Source organism: Canis aureus, chromosome 22 (assembly GCF_053574225.1).
Source record: "Canis aureus isolate CA01 chromosome 22, VMU_Caureus_v.1.0, whole genome shotgun sequence".
Taxonomy (NCBI): Eukaryota; Metazoa; Chordata; class Mammalia; order Carnivora; family Canidae; genus Canis; species Canis aureus.
The window spans coordinates 15501753-15522495 of record NC_135632.1 but is presented as its reverse complement, the minus strand read 5'-3'; the positions used below and the strand labels follow the sequence as shown (position 1 = coordinate 15522495).

Here is a 20743-nt window from a genome sequence, read left to right as displayed (position 1 = left end):
GTGCCTGTTCTGCCGCCCACAGACAGCACACCCACCCCATCCAGACAAGGGCCTTCAATCGCCTTCTGACCTCAGCAGTAGCCTTCCACCTTTGGGACCCACCACACCTGGTTACCTCTCCCAGACCTCACTTGAGGAAACCCAACAAGGGGGGAAAGGGCAGGTTTTTTAGAGTCTGAATCACAACAGATTTTTTTTTCTTTTTCTTAAGATTTTATTTATTCATTCATGAGACACACACACACACATACACAGAGGCAGAGACATAGGCAGAGGGAGAAGCAGGCTCCCCACGGAGAGCCCGTTGTGGGATTCGATCCCAGGACCCCGGGATCACCCCCTGAGCCAAAGGCAAATGCTCAACAACCATAGACGCTCAACTACTAAGCCACCCAGGTGCCCTGACAACAGATTTCTAAGCAAAGCAGGTCCGTCAATACATTTTAAATTTCAAGAACCACCACCTAAGGGGACTGCTTGATCATGACAAAGCTCCTTTTGCTGGTTTTAAGTTTTTAGCCGATGCACATGGTTGATAGAATGTCAAGGAGTGCAGAAGAGCTTGAAAGGGAAGGCCCAGACACCCTTCCACCGGTTCCCAGTGAGGCCATTCTGAACTCTTCCGGATACTTTTGCTGGTGGCTCATCCCACATCTTCAGACAGTATGATGCTCTTCTCTATATTTAGTTGTGGAGTGTGTCCTGCCAGTCTTCGGATTGCTCTATGGTTCACTTACTTGGGTGTGAGTGATCACTAGGTGTAAACATGGGACAAGGTGAGCTCACTCTGCCATCTTCCTTTTTTTTTTTTTAATATTTTATTTATTCATTTATGATAGTCACAGAGAGAGAGAGAGAGAGGCAGAGACACAGGCAGAGGGAGAAGCAGGCTCCATGCACCGGGAGCCCGATGTGGGATTCGATCCCGGGTCTCCAGGATCGCGCCCTGGGCCAAAGGCAGGCGCTAAACCGCTGTGCCACCCAGGGATCCCTTTTTTTTTTTTTTTTTAATATTTTATTTATTTATTTATGATAGTCACAGAGAGAGAGAGAGAGAGGCAGAGACACAGGCAGAGGGAGAAGCAGGTACTCTGCCATCTTCCCAAGCCTCCTCCAAGACAACATGACTTTAACTTGCTTTCTAGGCTTACCAATCTTAGGCATTATCTGTTACCTTCCTAATTAACCTGAATTCAAATAATCACATGCATTCCTCATTTGGATGTCTTTGTAAGTACTACCTTTATTTGTCGACTCTTAGGCTCACCAGCCCTCCGCAGTGTATTTTGACTCTCCGTTTGTCAGACGAAGATATTAATTTCTCCCCCTCCTATTCCTTCCTCTTAACCCTGGTCAGGTTTACTTTATGTTTTCAGGACTGATGTTCTACTGCACAACTACAAATAAGGTTTCTGTTCTTTGTTTACAGGCTGAATCTAAAAATTGAAAATCAGGAGACAGTGTTTACATGATTATGACTAGGCAAATATTGAGGGTGGCTCAGCCAATTATGAGAACCTACTATAAGTGCACTGTCTTTCTTGGAAGTTGTTTGGGAATTTCTATTTGTTTTTCCTTTCTTTGTCTTATTTGTCTAACTCATGTTCCAGTTTACCTTCAAACTTCCCGTCATATCAGATATTCTAACAAGCAGAGAAATATACCAAAAGTATTTAATCACCCACCAACCTAATTGAATTCAGTGTGTGGGGATGATTCATACAGAGAGCAATCAAAATGGACTAAGCACTAGCCATAGAAGCACAGTCCTTGAAGCCCCCTGCTGTGCCAAGCATTAACTCTTCAGGCTCTGGACTGTGGTGAGGTCCAGAGGACCCAACTGGGCAGTGGAAGAAGGGTGGCTCACGTTAACATTTCAGAAGTACTTCAACTGGCACATCCTGGCTAAACATCAGGCCTGCTAACAAGTCATTTGCCTCCGAGTCATTCATCCATTAGTTTCATCTAACTGAGCTGCTTTCCGGACCTGCTGCCCATCAGCCATTCTGGACCTTGTCCACCCTGCTGTGCTGTGCTGTCCCCTCTGGCCTGGATCCCACGTGTCCTTACTTGCTTCACCCCCTTGTTTTACTAAATATAATACCCAGTTTTGCCATTGGATCTTAAATTCAGGGGATGGTATTAACCATATTTAACCACCAATGAATTTAAAATGCCTAGTCGCTTGACATCTTGTTACAAAGTCACACAAAGACCCTGATATTTGAAAATCTCACTTTTGTAAAAATTAGCATCGGTGGACATACTGTAGTTGAAGTAACACACCTGCAATTGCTTGAAAGCCAGCAAATGAGAGTGGGGGCTTCTGAGGTCCATTCCCAGTGTAGGACTCCCATTGTCCTCCCAGGATGCCTCATGGGCCGGGAGCAAGGCAGGATTGTCCGATCCGTCAGCTGCCTCATGATCAATCTAGAGATAATTAATTAATTATTATTTAATTAAAAATTAAATGCAAATGGAAGCTCTAAAATTGTCCTCCTGCATTCCAGCGGATCGTCTGGCACACACCCTGAGGCGCCCAGCTCCTGCTTTGGGCACCACTGCTCTGTGCAACAAGCATTGGGGGGCCTCAGTCTTTCCATGGAAGTCAAATAGGAAAATACCCACCACCAGAATCTATAATGCTGCTGGTGCTGCCAAGGGAGACTGCACTCAGGGACCCGTTTTGGATTTAGCATCCTGTACTTCACCCACCTGAGTGCTCACACCTGTGCCACTCCATGCGCATGATCCTTTTCAACAACCAGCATAGGTATTGTCATAATCACGCCCCTTTAGCAGATGAGGCTACTGAGGCTCCGAGAGGCTAAGGCACTTTGAAGGCAGGGGAGGTGGGGGGGGGGGTGGAACAAACAAACAAACAAACAAACAAAAAGAAACTTTGAAGGCGTTTGATTGGGATTGCGATCTTGTAAACTTGGGCAAGGCATCTCCCTTCTCAGAACCTCTCAAAGACGTAAAGATAAGATGAAATTAAGCCTGGAAAGCATCTGCAGAGGTAATGGGGGGTGATTCTCTTTGCTGCTCCAGCCAGGAGTTGCAGAGGGGATAGCGTTGATGTTATCCATCAAGTTCTGCTTGGTAGGCTACGGTGCTGTGACATATGGAAGGAAGAGTTCAATAGCACATTTTGGAGCTTGTAATGTTTAGAGTGACCAACATAATCAGTGAAGGGCTGCGGCCTGCCCCAGCTCGGAGGGAGCAGGGCTCCCAGCCCCTTAGAGCTCCCCTCCTCTGCGCGGCCCTACAGCCCTTTGCCTTCCCCCGCCTGCCCCCTGGTGGTGAAGGTGGGCGCCGCAGGCTCGGCCTCCCCCCAGCTCCATCCAGGGGAGCCCGGCTCGCAGCTGCCTCGCGACACCATCTGGTGACAATTGCTAACACTGCAGAGCAAGAAAGGGATACCAGGAGCTGAGGAAATGATTGAAAAGGCCGTGCCCTGGACCTCACTCCCCTGCCCTATCACCCCCCCAACCCCCGTGCCATCTTGAGCGCATGGCTCCTTAATTTCCACATTGGCAAAAAGAGTAATGCACCTGCCTCAAAGAGGTTTTGCCATAAATAAGGCAGCTGGGGTAAGACACCTAGCCAAGAGACAAGGCTGCCTAAAATTTGGCTCCTCTCCTAATAAAATGAAAAATTACACCGCATGTTTAGATTATTACAAACCAGATCCTTGGTTTCATAGCAGAGTAAAGGGTCATAAGGCAGGCAGGTCAGTTCTGGAGGCAGGGAGGAAAGGGCAAAAAGGGAACTGGTAGGACAATGCAGGGCTTGGGCCACGGCTCAGGAGCGCAAACGTGGAGTCCAGGAGACACTGAAGACCCAGCCGATGACCTTGAGAAGCAACCTGTGCTGTGTCCTCAGGACGCAGAGGTGCGGAGGTCACAGGACAGAGCAGAGCAGGAGACTCGAACAACAGCAAATGTTCCAGTGGGGCGAGGAAGGATATGGACCAGGCCAGTCAAGGAGGGCTTCCTGGAGGAAAGGATATTTAGTTAGGGTAGGAGTGAGGAAGGGTAGGGGATAGGGTGCTGGCTCTAGATCAGGGAAGGGGAGAAAGAAAAAGCAGGAGCAAAGGGTCCAGGGGCTTTGTGAAGGAGACCAGCCAGAGAGAAGCAGGAACGAGAAGTCAGGCTAGGCCACCCTGGGACGAGGAGCTTCACCTGGACCCTGTGGGAATGGGAGAAGCCGTGAAAATATTTGAACACAGACTGACATAGGCAGATGCTGGGCACGAACTTGGCCTCTCTGTGCAAGGTGAATGGCAAGAACAATTAGATGGGTCAATGCACAGCGTTCAAAGTGACAGTCCCTGAAACTGGCATTGTTCGGTGGGAACAGCTGTCTCCTGGCACCAGCACTTCTCAGCAGGCTCTGCTGGGCCTACTGCTGGGTGCGGTTCTTTCATACTCAGCCAGACCCCCATGCAGGGCTGCAGCTGCCTCATCAGGCTCCCCCTCCCTGTCGGAGGGGGGGGTTGGCTGGGGGGGGGACAGGGCAGGGGCGAGTGGCAGCTCCTATCTCTGAGAGCCAGCAGGGCTTGATGCAGCGCCAATCCTGGACCCGCTGAGCCACAGAATTACCCGGGAATCCAGGGCATCTGTGAAAAAACAAACTCCCCGACTCCAGCCCAGAGCAGCTGAGGGAGAATCTTTGGGGTTTGGCTCTAGAGTCAGAATTTTAATTTTTCAAAAGATTTTACTTATTTGTTTGAGAGAGAGAGACCACGAGTGGGGGGAGGAGCCGAGGGAGAGGGAGAAGCAGACTCCGTGCTGAGTGCGGAGCCCAACGCCGGGCTCGATCCTGTGACCCTGACACCAGACCCGAGTGGAAAGCAAGGGTCAGACCCTTAGCTGACTGAGCCACACAGGCACCCTTAGAATCAGGTTTTTTTTTTTTTTTTTTTTTAAGATTTTATTTATTCATTCATGACAGACACAGAGAGAGGCAGAGACACAGGCAGAGGGAGAAGTAGGCTACATGCAGGGAGCCCGATGTGGGATTCGATCCTGGGTCTCCAGGATCACACCCCAGGCCGAAGGCAGCCGCTAAACCACTAAGCCACCAGGCGTCCCCAGAATCAGAATTTTTAATAGCTCTGCAGGTGATGGAGATACTTATCCAGGCTTAAAAGTGCTGGTGAGCAGGGAAAGAGCAGGGATTTGGAGTCAGACAGGCCCGGGGCACATCCCAGGCCTATTCCTTTTTGGCTGTGCTGCCCTGGGCCAGTCACTTTACCTCTGTGATTCCCAGTGTCTGGCCTATAAAATAGGCATGAAAAATTTTCCCCAAAGGTTAGTGGAGGCTCTGAGCACAGTGCCAGGCACACAGCAAAAGGGGAAAGGGGGAGGTAAGGGTACCTGGGGGCTGGATGGAGGGAGAAAGAGCCCTGAAGGGGCGTGAGGCCCCAGGGACAAGACCTGTCTGCCCCGCTGTTTCTTCCAGGGCCAGCCAGCTGGGATGGTGTCACGGGCAAGGGAAGACTCAGGTCAAATCTCAACATTTGCTTTTTGGAACTGCTGCAGCAGTGCCTTCCTGGGGACTTCCCTTTTCCCCCAAAGCCACTTCCAGCCACTTCTTGGGAAAACTGAGTTATCAACTCATAGTCTGTGTGTGTGGCTCAGGTAAGGACAATCAGGGCCCTCAGGCGTCCCTGGGCTTAGTCTTCCAGCTACTAAGCACCTGCTGTGTGCCTGGCACTGTGCTCAGAGCCCCCACCATCCTGCCCTGAGGCACACAGGACAGTGGCCTAGACACACAGCCATGCTCTGTTTTTTCTTCCCTTAAAGAAGTCCAGGTGGGCATCCAGGACACATGTTGAGGCTCTCTCAAACTATCCAAGATCCAGACTGCTCCCATCTTTTTGCTCCACTACATGTGACTGCCATCCTTAAAATGACCTCATGATCCAGGATGGCAGCGGAGTTAGGCATTACAGCTCCTTCCAGTCAGTGGAGAGGAGGAAGGGGGAAAAGCAACATGGGATGTGACTCTGAGTCAAGTGACCTTCTTTTTAAGTCTTCCTCTCAGAAGTTCTCCATGACATGTTCACATCTCCTCGCCAGAACCAAGTCACGTGGCCACAGCCACTTGCAAGGGAGGTTGGGCAGGACCTTCTTTATTGTGCAGCCATGTACCCAGTTAAACATTGGGGATCTGCTACTATGGAAAGAGAGGAGAATGGATTCCAGGAGGCACATTGGCAGTCCCTGTTATAATCACCACCCCAAATGCCCAGAACTTTCCAGGGAGAGGTGAGCCTTAAGAAACAATGGTTACTGACTGCAACCTTGCTCAGAGAAAGTACAGAGAGTGAGAAGGTGCCTGAAGACAGAGCCTTGCAGAGGGACCATTTCAGGGACAGGTGCAGAGGAGCATGAGGAAGAGCTTGAGGAGGAGCAGCTGGGGAGGCAGGAGGGCCCTCAGCGGAGCTGGCCCAGCGGAGGAGGAGGAGAAGGCGGGCTGGAGAGGAAGAGGGGCACTTTCACAGCGTGAAACCCAAGGCAGACCTAGAGAAGCAGTTGCTTCAGAGCAGAAGCTGGCTGTCACTACAAAGCAGTCACTCGAGATGGCAGAGATGGCAACGGAGCAGGTCTCACTAGGGTGGCACCAGAGGAAGCCAGCTGGAAGAGTTGGAACTGAGAATGCCTACACCGGGAGCACGGACGACTTTCCCACATCTTGGTGGCAAATGAGAGGAAAAGGTAGGGCAGTAGTTGGAGAAGGAGGAAGAGATCTGAAGAGGATTTTGAGGGGTTTTCTTTTCCTTCCCTTAAGGATGGAAAGGGAATTGAGAGTATTTAAATACAGATGGGAAGAAGCCAGTGGAGAAAGCAGTTAAAACCTAGAGAAAGAGGAGAAAAGTAGAAGAGTGAGGCCCCAAGAAGGCAGGAGGGGAAAATTCTAGACTCTGTGGTTTGCTTCTCAGAAAGAGGGATCTCTCCCCTGGAAACTGGGTGCAGGGGCAGACCTAGGGCAGGGGGATAAGGACACGGATGTTACAGAGAAAAGAATGGTTTTGTGTTGTGGTTGTTTGTTCTTTTAAAGATTTTTAAAATTTATTTATTCATGAGAGACACAGAGAGAGAAGCAGAGACAGGCAGAGGGAGAAGCAGGCTCCATGCAGGGAGCCCGATGTGGGGCTCGATCCCGGGGGCCCCAGGACCACCCCCTGGGCTGAAGGTGGTGCTCAGCCCCTGAGCCACTCAGGCATCCCCCCAAAACCCTCTTTTGTTAAGTTAACATATATAAACCTTCACTTCAGGCTATTCTGTGTTTTTCCCATTACTGGGAGCTCCCCTTGCATGGGTGAAAATGAGCCTTGCCTTTTCTTCTGTTAACTCACAGGCCCCCAAGCACTGGCCAGAAGGCTGGAAGAGGGAGGGTTTTCCTCCCCATGTTGTGCACAGGCCTGGAGGCAGCGGCAGGGCGGGAGGGGGTGGGGGTAAGGCCGGGAGGCCCCCTGAGGCAGGCACTAGGGACCAGAGCCATCCAGGTGGGGGGAGGAGCCCCAGGAACGTGCACACACTCTTGGGGAGAATGTGGGGAGGGGGCAGGCTGCATGTGGTCCCCCTCAGACACTTGAGGAGGTGCTGGCAGGATGCTGAAAGAGCCCTTCTGGGAAGTGGGGGCAAAGCCACCCACCAGCGGAGTGAGGGGCGCAGGACTGGAGTCCGCAGAGAGGCTTGCAAAGGACTGCTGTGGGCGCTCGGGAAAGAATTCCTGCTGGCACTGAGGCCCTCGCTGAGGTGGAGCCCAGAGACCTAAGGTGTCTGCCCTCCCGAGACCTCAGATGTTCTCCGGCAGCTCTAGGCCCCGTGGAGGCGGCACACAGGAGCAGACAACCGGATTCCTCAGGAACTGGGGAGTTGGGGGTGGGATAAGGTAGCTTGACAGAGGGGCAAGGAGGTTGAAGTCACCGCAAGAGGGTGGAAAGCTTGGCACGAAGAGCAGTGGAGCCTGGAGGGGTTGCCGGGGAGAAGCCCAAGTCACATCAAATGCTTCCAGGTCTCATGAGGAGGTGCAGTGAGAGTGTGGGAGGGAGAGCCAGACAGACAAGGACTGTGTCTAGAGTGGACAACGTGGGGATTCCAGATGCTGATGGGCAGGGCCCTGTGGCTCTGTGAGGGAGAGGTCCGGATTGTGGCTGTAGGAACCAGCAGCTCAGGGACAAGACGGGGGAAGATTCTGGAAACACGGCTGTCTCCCATCCTAGAGGCCAGGACACCAGATGGGTCAGGCCTGGAGGCACTGGAGTGGGCAGGGGGTGAGGAGGAGGGCAGTGAGAGAGGGAGGTGCTTGGGAGGGTAACACAGGTCAGCTCTGAGCTGGGGAAGAGGGTGACATGGTTATAGAGCAGAACCCCCAAGGGAGAGGAGGATTTCATGCCAGGCGGTTTGGGAGTGGCGTGGGGATTAGGGAGACCTGGGGTATAAGGCACGAAAAGGGAGGCATCCCCGGGATTGAGTGGCGTCCTGGGGACCAGTGAAGGCAGATGGTGGAGGAGGCCTTTGGTAAGAGGGTTAAGGACAAAGGGGTCTTTTCCTGATGAAACAAGGCCTTGCAAGGGCTCATTTTGAGGGACTGGCTACTCCTCGCGGCCGAGGAACTGCCTGGCTGCTCTGTCCCTCTCTTAAGACACACATAGCTTGGCATCACTACAGTCTTCCCTGGGGAACTCTGAAGGGGCCTCCGGGTCCTCAACACAATTTTTCTGGGAAGTGGCCTCCAGTGGATTCAAGCAGGGGTGGACGTACTACAGGCCCAACCCGCTTTTGTAAATGAGGTTTGATTAGAACACAACTACCCCATTCATTTACTTATTGCCTGCAACTGCTTTCCCGCTACAAAGGCAGAGTGGCGGAGTTGTGACAGAGACGATCCAGCCCAGAAAGCCTAAAGTGTGTACTATCAGGGCCCCCTAGGAAAAAATGTAGCTCAATTAGAGTCTAAGTAAGATGTTAAATACCCCAGCTCTCCCCGATTTTGCTCTCCTGCTCAAGACTAGCTACATTCTTTATATTTTTCTCTATCTGTTTTGCTTTTTTGATGTTAAAAAAATTATGACTTGTAATACATTGCAAAAAAGTGCACTACTTTCCCATGTACAGCCAAGGAATTTTTACATATTAATATACTCATGTAGCCACCACCCAGATCATGGTAAAGTATAAACTCAGCCCCCAGAAGATTCTGCCCCCTTTCATTCAATGTCTCTACTCTGAGGTCACCTCCACTGTTAGTTTGTCTTTTCTTAAACTACATATGAATGAAATGACACAGCATGTAGCCTTTTGTGCCTGACTTCTTTAATCCAACGTATGTTTGTGAGATTCATCCACTGTTGCTGCATGCACCAGTACTTATTCCTCTTTATTGCTGTGTAGTATTCCATTGTATGGCTATCCACAGTTTTAGGGGAAGCTTTTTGTTCTTTTTTGTTTTCATTTTTTTAAAGATTTTATTTATTTATTCATGAGAGAGAGAGAGAGAGAGAATGGCAGAGACACAGGCCGAGGGAGAAGCAGGCTCCATGCAGGGAGCCCAACGCAAGACTCGATCCTGGGACTCCAGGATCATGCCCTGGGCCGAAGGCAGGTGCTAAACTGCTGAGCCACCCAGGGATCCCCCCTGCCTTTTTTTAAAGAATTTGTTTATTTATTCATGAGAGACACAGAGAGAGAGAGGCAGAGACACAGGTTTTTTTCATTTTTATTTTTTTATTTTGTTTGACTTTTTTTAACCTACAGAATTTTTTTCTTCCAAATTTTTACTTAAATTGTAGCTAGTTAACATTGAGTGTAATATTGGTTTCAGGAGTAGAATTTAGTGATTCCTAACTCACACACAACACACGATGCTCATCACGACAGGTGCCCTCCTCAGTGCCCATCACTCATCTAGCGTATCCTCCACCTGCGTCCCCTCCAGCAACCCTCTGTTTGTTCTCTATATTTAGAGTCTCTTATGGCTTCTTTCTCTCTCTCCTTTTTTTAATTTCCCCCCTTCCCATATGTTCATCTGTTTTCTTTCTTAAATTACACAAATGAGTGAAATCATGGTATTTACCTTTCTCTGACAACTTATTTTGGTTACCATAATACCCTCTAGCTCCACCCACATCCCTGCAGATGGTAAGATTTCATTCTTTTTGATGGCTGAGTAATATTCCATTGTGCCTATATACACTACCTCTTCTTTATCCATTCACAGGCTCTTTCCATAATTTGGCTATTGTGGATAATGCTGCTATACACATCGAGATGCATATACCCCTTTGAATCTGTATTTTTGTATCTTTTGGGTAAATACCTAGTAGTGCAATTGCTGGATCATAGCATAGTTCTATCTTTAACTTTCTGAGGAACTTCCATACTGTTCTCCAGAGTGGCTGCACTATTTTGCACTCTCACCAACTGTGTAAAAGGGTTCCCCTTTCTCTGAATCCTCACCAACACCTGTTGTTTCCTATGCTGTTAATTTTAGCCAATCCATTCTTCTATTGATGCCCAGTTGCTGGGTTGTTTTTTGTTTTTTGTTTTTTTTTTTCAGTTTGGGGCTATAATGGAAAAGGTTATGATGAACATTCATGAATATACATCTTTTGCTAGATGTATGCATTTATTTCTCTTGAGTATATGCCTAGGCATGGAATTTCCAGATCATGGAGCAGGTGTTTATCTTAAGTAAATATTCCCAGACAGTTTTCCAAAACTGAATCTGTTTATACTGATCTACAGACTGCATTTAAACAGCACAAAAGCCTTAGCTAATGGAGTGATGGCTCCTAAAAGTGAACTTTCAGATATTAGTGAGTAAATAAGGGAAATGCCAGACCCAAAAGTCCTAGAAATCACAGCATGAACATGGTCATGCCCAACTGGTACAAATAAGAATCAATTGAATGTCCTTAATGCCATACAAAATGGACGGTGCCTCTCTAGGCCACCAGAACCTGGAGAATCCAGGGTTTAGCGCCGCCTTCAGCCCAGGGTGTGATCCTGGAGGTCTGGGATCGAGTCCCACGTCAGGCTCCCTGCATGGAGCCTGCTTCTCGCTCTGTCTGTGTTCTACCTCTCTCTCTCTCTCTGTCTGTTATGAATAAATAAATAAAATCTTTAAAAAGAAGAAGAAGTGTTTGAACTCAACTAGGATACATAAAGCAGAAGGCTAAGAAGTTAACCTCAGGGAACACATCAAAATTTTAGGGCAGAGGGAACAAAGTAGCAGGATCTAGAAAGAAATATTTCCTTTTTGAAAATAAGAATATACTCCTCAATCCTGCCAGCATGTAATACTATTCAACAGATTTGAATATTTATTTCAGAAGGCTTTGTGCTATTAGTATTTACCTTTCTCTGACAACTTACCTAGAAGACCTTCCCCATGACTTAGGTATCAGAAGGACTTTGCACCAGATTCTGAGATCTCTGATTGTCTACTCTGACTACAGCCATCCCAGAGAATTCTTTGAGGGAATCTCTTGGATTCTGCTTCTGCAAGACCAGAGAGCAACATTTACCTGGACATCGCCCAGCCAGTGTGAGATATGTGACTGCAGAAATGAGACCTCAGGGTAGTAGAGGAGATGGTGATTTAGGGATCGTACCCAACTCTGTGTGGAGAATGAAGATTAGACCATATGAGGACAGTGGCCATGGCTGCTTCATCTCTACTTTTCTATTGCGATGTTTGGCTCTGTCAGGTGCTCAACGAATATTTGTTGAATGGATGTATGATATGAGTGGATAGATAAATGAATGGGTGGGTGGATGAGTAGATGGATGGATGGATGGGGGGTGGATGGAGAGTAGGCAAGGTTTCAGTCACTTGTTTCCCGATATTGTTACGTCTGCTGCCCTCCCTCTCCCTCTCCCATAGCCCAAGCCAGCAGGACCCCTCTAAGAAAACACAGAGGTCTTATACTCACTCTCTCAAACTTCAGGGATTGTAATACAGATTTCTCTTCTAACCCTGAGGTTTGTGTTCACTTAACAAAAATATTGTAGGCGCACCTGGGTGGTTCAGTGGTTGAGCATCTGCCTTTGGCTCAGGACATGATCCTGGGGTCCTGGGATTGAGTCCTGCATCGGGTTCCCCACAGGGAGCCTGCTTCTTCCTCTGCCTATGTCTCTGCCTCTCTCTATGTGTCTTTCATTGATAAGTAAATAAATACAATCTTTTAAAAATATATTGTACATGTAGACTCAAATCTTACCAGATAAAAAGGTTGAGGGATTAATATATGTCAATATATAAAACTTCTATTATATTTAAGTGGCCTCTACTAAAACACAATACAGAGAGTACCATTCAAAAAAAGAAACTACCATCTTAATGGCAATTAAAACATCTTAGATTAGCAATAATGTGCCATATATAATTCATTCACATTAAAACATATTTTAAGGATCTTCCTTCTCTAAAATTAAAAAAAAAAAAAAGTAGCGGTAGGAAGATTCCCACATGTCCACTTACCTTGCTGCAAATACCGTGCATCTAAGAAGCACTATTTTTCATCTCCATGCAAATATTTAAAACCTTTCTGACATTATGATCTGGGTCCCTAAGTCATAGCTGGAGTGACTCACCATTTGTCCTGCCTCCATTATAATGGCTCCTGAGTGTGGAAAAAGGACGTAGAAATCCAACCACATAGACCAGCATTTCAACTAGAGAGATGCAAAGTTGAGGAGGAATTCCTGTAATGGCTCCATCTACTTTACAAAGTTTCTGGGAGAATCCCTGGGGGAAAAAAAATGGATGAGGAGCTCTTTGCAACTTTCCAGACTCTGTGTAGCTTTATGCAATTCATATTGTATGTACTAGAAGAAGATCTTTCCAGAGAGATCCATAGGTCAGATCACATCACTCACTTGCTCATAAGGCTCTGGCACCTTCTCTCACATGGCACATATAAGCAAGCCCTACCCACAGCCTGCAGGGCTATCTGTGATTCAACCCCACCAACTCTCTGAACTCAGCTCTTACAATGCTACCTCTACCTAGGGATTCAACTTGCCAAACTTGATCCTACATCAGGACGTTTGGACTTGCCATTCCCTCTGCCTGGAATGTTCTTCTTTCTGATATTCCCACTTCTTCAGTTCTCTGTTCAAATGTTTCTTCTGCACAGAGGACCTTTCTCCCCAACTCTATCTGAAATACCATCCATGGGGAGTTCATTTGGTAGAATGTGCGGCTCTTGAGCTCGGGGTTGTGAATTTGAGCCTCACACTGGGTGTAGAGATTACTTAAAAAAATTTTTTTTTAAATATTTTATTTACTTGAGAGAGAGCGTGACAGCACAAGCGGAGAAAGAGAAAGAAGCAGACTCTCTGCTGAGCGGGGAGATCCCCCAAACCCTGGGGTCATGACCCAAGCCCAAGGCAGACATCCAACCAACTGAGTCACTCAAGAGCCCCCTAAAAAATCTTTTAAAATACCACCCACCTCCTATTCTATTCCCTCACCTGGATTTCTTTTTTTTTTTCATGGCAATAATTTATTAATTTATTTATTTTCTATCTCCTCAACTAGGAAGGAACATCCTTAAAGGCAGAGAATTATCTGCCACGTGTCTGCATGGCACTTAGAACATTAGTAGGGTTTCAGTCAGAATGGTTAAAACTAACAAGTCAGGAAACAACAAATGTTGTCTAGGATGCAGAGAAAGGGGAACCATCTTACACTGCTAGTGGGAATGCAAGCTGGTATAACCACTCTGGAAAACAGTATGGAGGTTCTTCAAAAAGTTGAAAACAGAGCTACCATACGACCCACCAATTGTCCTACTAGTTATTTACCCAAAGGATACAGACATAGTGATCTGAAGGGGTATCTGCACCCCAATGTTTATAGCAGCAATGTCCACAACAGCCAAAATATGGAAGGAGCCCAGATGTCCACCAGCAGATGAATGGATAAAGAAGATGTGGTATATATACATACACACATATAATGAGTATATATATATATATATATAATGAGTATACATATATACGAGTAATACTCAGCCATCAAAAAGAAATTCTTACCATTTGCAATGATATGGATGGAAGTAGAGGGTTTTATGCTAAGTGAAATAAGTCAATCAGAGAAAGACAATTATCATACAATTTCACTCAAATGTGGAATTTAAGAACCAAAACAGAGGATCAGAGGGGAAGAGAGGGGAAAATAAAATAAGACAAAATCAGAGGGGGAGGAGCAAGATGGCGGAAGAGTAGGGTCTCCAAATCCCCTGTCTCCACCAAATTACCTAGAAAACCTTACAATCATCCTGAAAATCTATGAATTCGGTCTGAGAATTAAAGAGAGAACACCTGGAATGCAACAGTGAGAAGAGTTTGCGCTTCTATCAAGGACAACATCTAAGCACAACATCTAAGCACAACATCTCCAAAGAAACGAGAGCTTTAAATGATACACTGGACCAGATGGATTTCACAGATATCTACAGAACTTTACATCCAAACTCAACTGAATACACATTCTTCTCAAGCGCACATGGAACTTTCTCCAGAATAGACCACATATTGGGTCACAAATCGGGTCTGAACCGATACCAAAAGATTGGGATTGTCCCCTGCATATTCTCAGACCATAATGCCTTGAAATTAGAACTAAATCACAACAAGAAGTTTGGAAGGACCTCAAACACGTGGAGGTTAAGGACCATCCTGCTAAAAGATAAAAGGGTCAACCTGGAAATTAAGGAAGAATTAAAAAGATTCATGGAAACTAATGAGATTGAAGATACAACCGTTCAAAATCTTTGGGATGCAGCAAAAGCAGTCCTAAGGGGGAAATACATCGCAATACAGGCATCCATTCAAAAACTGGAAAGAACTCAAATACAAAAGCTAACCTTACACATAAAGGAGCTAGAGAAAAAACAGCAAATAGATCCTACACCCAAGAGAAGAAGGGAGTTAATAAAGATTCGAGCAGAACTCAACGAAATCGAGACCAGAAGAACTGTGGAACAGATCAACAGAACCAGGAGTTTGTTCTTTGAAAGAATTAACAAAATAGATAAACCATTAGCCAGCCTTATTAAAAAGAAGAGAGAGAAGACTCAAATTAATAAAACCATGAATGAGAAAGGAGAGATCACTACCAACACCAAGGAAATACAAACGATTTTAAAAACATATTATGAACAGCTATACGCCAATAAATTAGGCAATCTAGAAGAAATGGACGCATTCCTGGAAAGCCACAAACTACCAAAACTGGAACAGGAAGAAATAGAAAACCTGAACAGGCCAATAACCAGGGAGGAAATTGAAGCAGTCATCAAAAACCTCCCAAGACACAAGAGTCCAGGGCCAGATGGCTTCCCAGGGGAATTTTATCAAACGTTTAAAGAAGAAACCATACCTATTCTCCTAAAGCTGTTTGGAAAGATAGAAAGAGATGGAGTACTTCCAAATTCGTTCTATGAGGCCAGCATCACCTTAATTCCAAAACCAGACAAAGACCCCACCAAAAAGGAGAATTACAGACCAATATCCCTGATGAACATGGATGCAAAAATTCTCAACAAGATACTGGCCAATAGGATCCAACAGTACATTAAAAAAATTATTCACCATGACCAAGTAGGATTTATCCCTGGGACACAAGGCTGGTTCAACACCCGTAAAACAATCAATGTGATTCATCATATCAGCAAGAGAAAAACCAAGAACCATATGATCCTCTCATTGGATGCAGAGAAAGCATTTGACAAAATACAGCATCCATTTCTGATCAAAACTCTTCAGAGTGTAGGAATAGAGGGAACATTCCTCAACATCTTAAAAGTCATCTACAAAAAGCCCACAGCAAATATCATTCTCAATGGGGAAGCACTGGGAGCCTTTCCCCTAAGATCAGGAACAAGACAGGGATGTCCACTGTCACCACTGCTATTCAACATAGTACTGGAAGTCCTAGCCTCAGCAATCAGACAACAAAAAGACATTAAAGGCATTCAAATTGGCAAAGAAGAAGTCAAACTCTCCCTCTTCGCCGATGACATGATACTCTACATAGAAAACCCAAAAGTCTCCACCCCAAGATTGCTAGAACTCATACAGCAATTCGGTAGCGTGGCAGGATACAAAATCAATGCCCAGAAGTCAGTGGCATTTCTATACACTAACAATGAGACTGAAGAAAGAGAAATTAAGGAGTCAATCCCATTTACAATTGCACCCAAAAGCATAAGATACCTAGGAATAAACCTAACCAAAGATGTAAAGGATCTATACCCTCAAAACTATAGAACACTTCTGAAAGAAATTGAGGAAGACACAAAGAAATGGAAAAATATTCCATGCTCATGGATTGGCAGAATTAATATTGTGAAAATGTCAATGTTACCCAGGGCAATATACACGTTTAATGCAATCCCTATCAAAATACCATGGACTTTCTTCAGAGAGTTAGAACAAATAATTTTAAGATTTGTGTGGAATCATAAAAGACCCCGAATAGCCAGGGGAATTTTAAAAAAGAAAACCATATCTGGGGGCATCACAATGCCAGATTTCAGGTTGTACTACAAAGCTCTGGTCATCAAGACAGTGTGGTACTGGCACAAAAACAGACACATAGATCAGTGGAACAGAATAGAGAATCCAGAAGTGGACCCTGAACTTTATGGGCAACTAATATTTGATAAAGGAGGAAAGACTATCCATTGGAAGAAAGACAGTCTCTTCAATAAATGGTGCTGGGAAAATTGGACATCCACATGTAGAAGAATGAAACTAGACCACTCTCTTTCACCATACACAAAGATAAACTCAAAATGGATGAAAGATCTAAATGTGAGACAAGATTCCATCAAAATCCTAGAGAAGAACACAGGCAACACCCTTTTTGAACTCGGCCATAGTAACTTCTTGCAAGATACATCCACGAAGGCAAAAGAAACAAAAGCAAAAATGAACTATTGGGACTTGATCAAGATAAGAAGCTTTTGCACAGCAAAGGATACAGTCAACAAAACTCAAAGACAACCTACAGAATGGGAGAAGATATTTGCAAATGACATATCAGATAAAGGGCTAGTTTCCAAGATCTATAAAGAACTTATCAAACTCAACACCAAAGAAACAAACAATCCAATCATGAAATGGGCAAAAGACATGAACAGAAATCTCACAGAGGAAGACATAGACATGGCCAACACGCACATGAGAAAATGCTCTGCATCACTTGCCATCAGGGAAATACAAATCAAAACCACAATGAGATACCACCTCACACCAGTGAGAATGGGGAAAATTAACAAGACAGGAAACAACCAATGTTGGAGAGGATGCGGAGAAAAGGGAACCCTCATACAGTGTTGGTGGGAATGTGAACTGGTGCAGCCACTCTGGAAAACTGTGTGGAGGTTCCTCAAACAGTTAAAAATATACCTGCCCTACGACCCAGCAATTGCACTGCTGGGGATTTACCCCAAAGAGACAAATGCAATGAAACGCCGGGACACCTGCACCCCGATGTTTATAGCAGCAATGGCCACGATAGCCAAACTGTGGAAGGAGCCTCGGTGTCCATCGAAAGATGAATGGATAAAGAAGATGTGGTTTATGTATACGATGGAATATTACTCAGCTATTAGAAATGACAAATACCCACCATTTGCTTCAACGTGGATGGAACTGGAGGGTATTATGCTGAGTGAAGTAAGCCAGTCGGAGAAGGACAAACATTATATGTTCTCATTCATTTGGGGAATATAAATAATAGTGAAAGGGAATATAAGGGAAGGGGGAAGAAATGTGTGGGAAATATCAGAAAGGGAGACAGAACGTAAAGACTGCTAACTCTGGGAAACGAACTAGGGGTGGTAGAAGGGGAGGAGGGCGGGGGGTGGGAGTGAATGGGTGACGGGCACTGGGGGTTATTCTGTATGTTAGTAAATTGAACACCAATAAAAAATAAATTAAAAAAAAAAGACAAAATCAGAGAGGGAGACAAACTGTAAGAGACTCTTGACTATAGGAAACAAACTGAGGGTTGCTGGAGGGGAGGTGGAGGGAGATGGGATAACTGGGCAATGGACATTAAGCAGGGCACATGATGTAAGGAGCAGTGGGTGTTATATGCAGCTGATGAATAACTGAACTCTACCTCCGAAACTAATAATATACTATATGTTAATTAATTGAATTTAAATTCTGAAAAAAGAACATTAGCAGGTGTTTGTATTAGTTATCTATTGCTGCATACACAAGGTAATGGCTTAGAACAATATACATTTATTATCTCAGAGTTTGTGTGAATCAAGAATCCAGGCATGGCTTAGCTGAGTCCTGTGCTTCAGGACTTCTCACGAGGCTGCAATTAAGGATTTGGCTAGGGTTGGAGTCTTACCTGAATATCTGATTGGGGAAGAATCTACCTCCAAGCTCTTATGGTTATTGGGAAGATTCAGTTCCTTGGGGCTGTTAGACTTAGGGTCTCCGTTCCTTTCTGGCTGTTGGCTAGAGTCTGCCCTCTAGCTTGCCAGCGGGTCTCTAGACCCATTGCTTGCCAACAGATCTCTCCATAGCTTAGCTCACAATATGACACCTTGCTTCATCAAAACCAGCAAGGGAGGGCATCCCCGGTGGTGCAGGGGTTTAGCACCGCCCTGGATCGAGTCCCACGTGGGGCTCTCGGTGTGGAGCCTGATTCTCCCTCTGCCTGTGTCTCTGCCTCTCTCTCTCTCTCTCTGTGTCTCTATGAATAAATAAATAAAATCTTTAAAAAAAAAAACAGCAAGGGAGAGAGTCAGTTAACAAAACAAAAGTTACATTTTATGTAATGTAATCACGGAAGTGTCATTTGTCACCTTTACCATATTGGTTAAAAGTAACTCACAGTTCCTGCTCACATTCGAAGTAAGAGGGTTACACAAGGTTGTGAATACAAGGAGGTGGAGATCACTGGAGGCTAATTTAGATTCTATCCGCCTCATTACTTGCTCAATATACTTGATCTTAGCCCAAAGGCCAAGAAGTGATTATTACTTGCTCAATAAACACTGAATATTTTTAAACCAATGTCCAAAGTTGACACTGGGGAAGGAAAGCTGTAAGATTCAAGATTCTTGCAATTTATTTCTTGCACTACATAGAACTTCTGTGAAATTTACTTATTCTTTTTCCAACTTCCTTCTGATGTCCTGTGACCAGCCTAGTCTGTATGTCTGCATGAGCTGCCCCAGGCTTTGAGGATTCAGCTAAGAGAAGAGACCCGCACACAACCTAGACCCTTCAAGAATCTACAATCTGAAGATCACCATTCATAGAGCGTATTCCTTATCCACAGGGATCCCTGGAATTGGTGAGTTGCATCCTTATATATTACAAGCTGGAAGGAGTGTTCTTGAATGGGCACTTTGCATTTATGAGGTCTTATTGCTACCCAAGTTAATAATGCATCTAATAAAAAGAAAGAAAGAAATACATTGTTCAGTCAGGTAGATATTATTAATATGAATCCATTTTAAAAGGCCATTACTTCAGAGTCTTGATGTCTGGGATGCTGTTAAAGAAGATTTTTTTAAGAGTTGCTATGACAACAGCAAGAGCCCTGCTTCCTCTGAATTGATTGCAGATTTGTCCATATAGGACAGCTTATTGGGAATTCTCTTCTGTTTTCTTTGGCAAAAGCCCTGGCTTATTGTCCAGAGTGAGCAGAAGTCTCAAACCCATCAATATTCACTAATGAAGTCATCACCATTCATTAACAGAGACTTGATCAGCAGGCATTTATTGATCGCCAACCACGTGCAAGGCACTCTGGATGATTCAGAGACATTTGCTGTCTGACAAACTGACATGTCTACTGCATGACAAGTTCCAGTCCCTCGAGGCATCAGGAGTATGTGAGGGGAGTTCTGGGTGGTACAGACCCTGCCCAAGGACTTGGGACCTGTGCAAAAGACCCTGGTGAACAATTGTGATGTCATGATGTGTACACTGGACAGTTCTGACTTGTGAGGGGGTTCTTGGTCTGCGGGGTAGGGTTGTAGGGATGAGAGGCCTAAGGAAGGGGGTGAAAACCTACTCTGGGCCTTAATTTTATACAAACTCAAACACCAAATTGCTGGGTCATCTTGGGCATGTCACTGGACCTCTCTGGCCATTACTTTTCTCCCTTATAGGAAATAGGATAACATTTCTTCCTCTGAACACAAAGTGATCACATTGCAATCTGTTGCTTGTTAGACCATACATGTCCCCAGACAGGTCTTTGAAACTGCTCAGGCAGTGATGATTCAGTGTTATCTTGCTTCAGTGATGCCCAACACAGGGCTGGGCATGTCCTAGCACTCAATAAATGGATGAAAGAGAATTGGAGCCTTCTTGCAACCACTTCATTCTTTGCCCACCCTTCCATCCTGCCACTGTGCTGGCCTGTCACTCTTTCAAAGGGGCTTGGGTTGGTACATCTTTGGTTCTCCAGGACAGCAGAGAGCACCTCAGTTGTCCCAGACCTGCTTCCCACCCCACCCCAGCGTATGGCTCAACTCAACTTTTTAGCTTCCTCTGAAACTTTCCACCTTCCTCTGCCTTTCTCTTTCTCTGTGAATAAAATCTTTAAAAATTTTTTTAAATTTATTTATTCATGAGAGACACAGAGAGAGAGAGAAAGAGAGAGAGAGAGAGAGAGGCAGAGACACAGGCAGAGGGAGAAGCAGGATCCATGCAGGGAGCCTGACGTGGGACTC

General features: G+C 45.6%; 1 long non-coding RNA gene across 12 annotated transcripts in view; it reads right to left on the bottom strand.

The window, feature by feature from the left end:
- Window positions 1-227: 227 nt before the first annotated feature.
- Window positions 228-20743, bottom strand: part of LOC144293800 (uncharacterized) — a 31378-nt gene continuing 10862 nt past the window's right edge. For 4 of the 12 annotated variants that reach the window (XR_013361110.1, XR_013361116.1, XR_013361115.1 and 1 more), the window contains 6 exons: window positions 12612-12765; window positions 12036-12171; window positions 11391-11516; window positions 2716-3996; window positions 2287-2430; window positions 228-754 (listed from right to left, as the gene is read on the bottom strand). This is a non-coding gene — a long non-coding RNA (uncharacterized LOC144293800). Of the gene's footprint in view, window positions 755-2286; window positions 2431-2715; window positions 3997-11390; window positions 11517-11542; window positions 11636-12035; window positions 12172-12611; window positions 12766-18399; window positions 18748-20743 lie in introns of all 12 variants that reach the window. The other 8 variants (XR_013361108.1, XR_013361111.1, XR_013361119.1 and 5 more) reach the window with 8 other exon arrangements.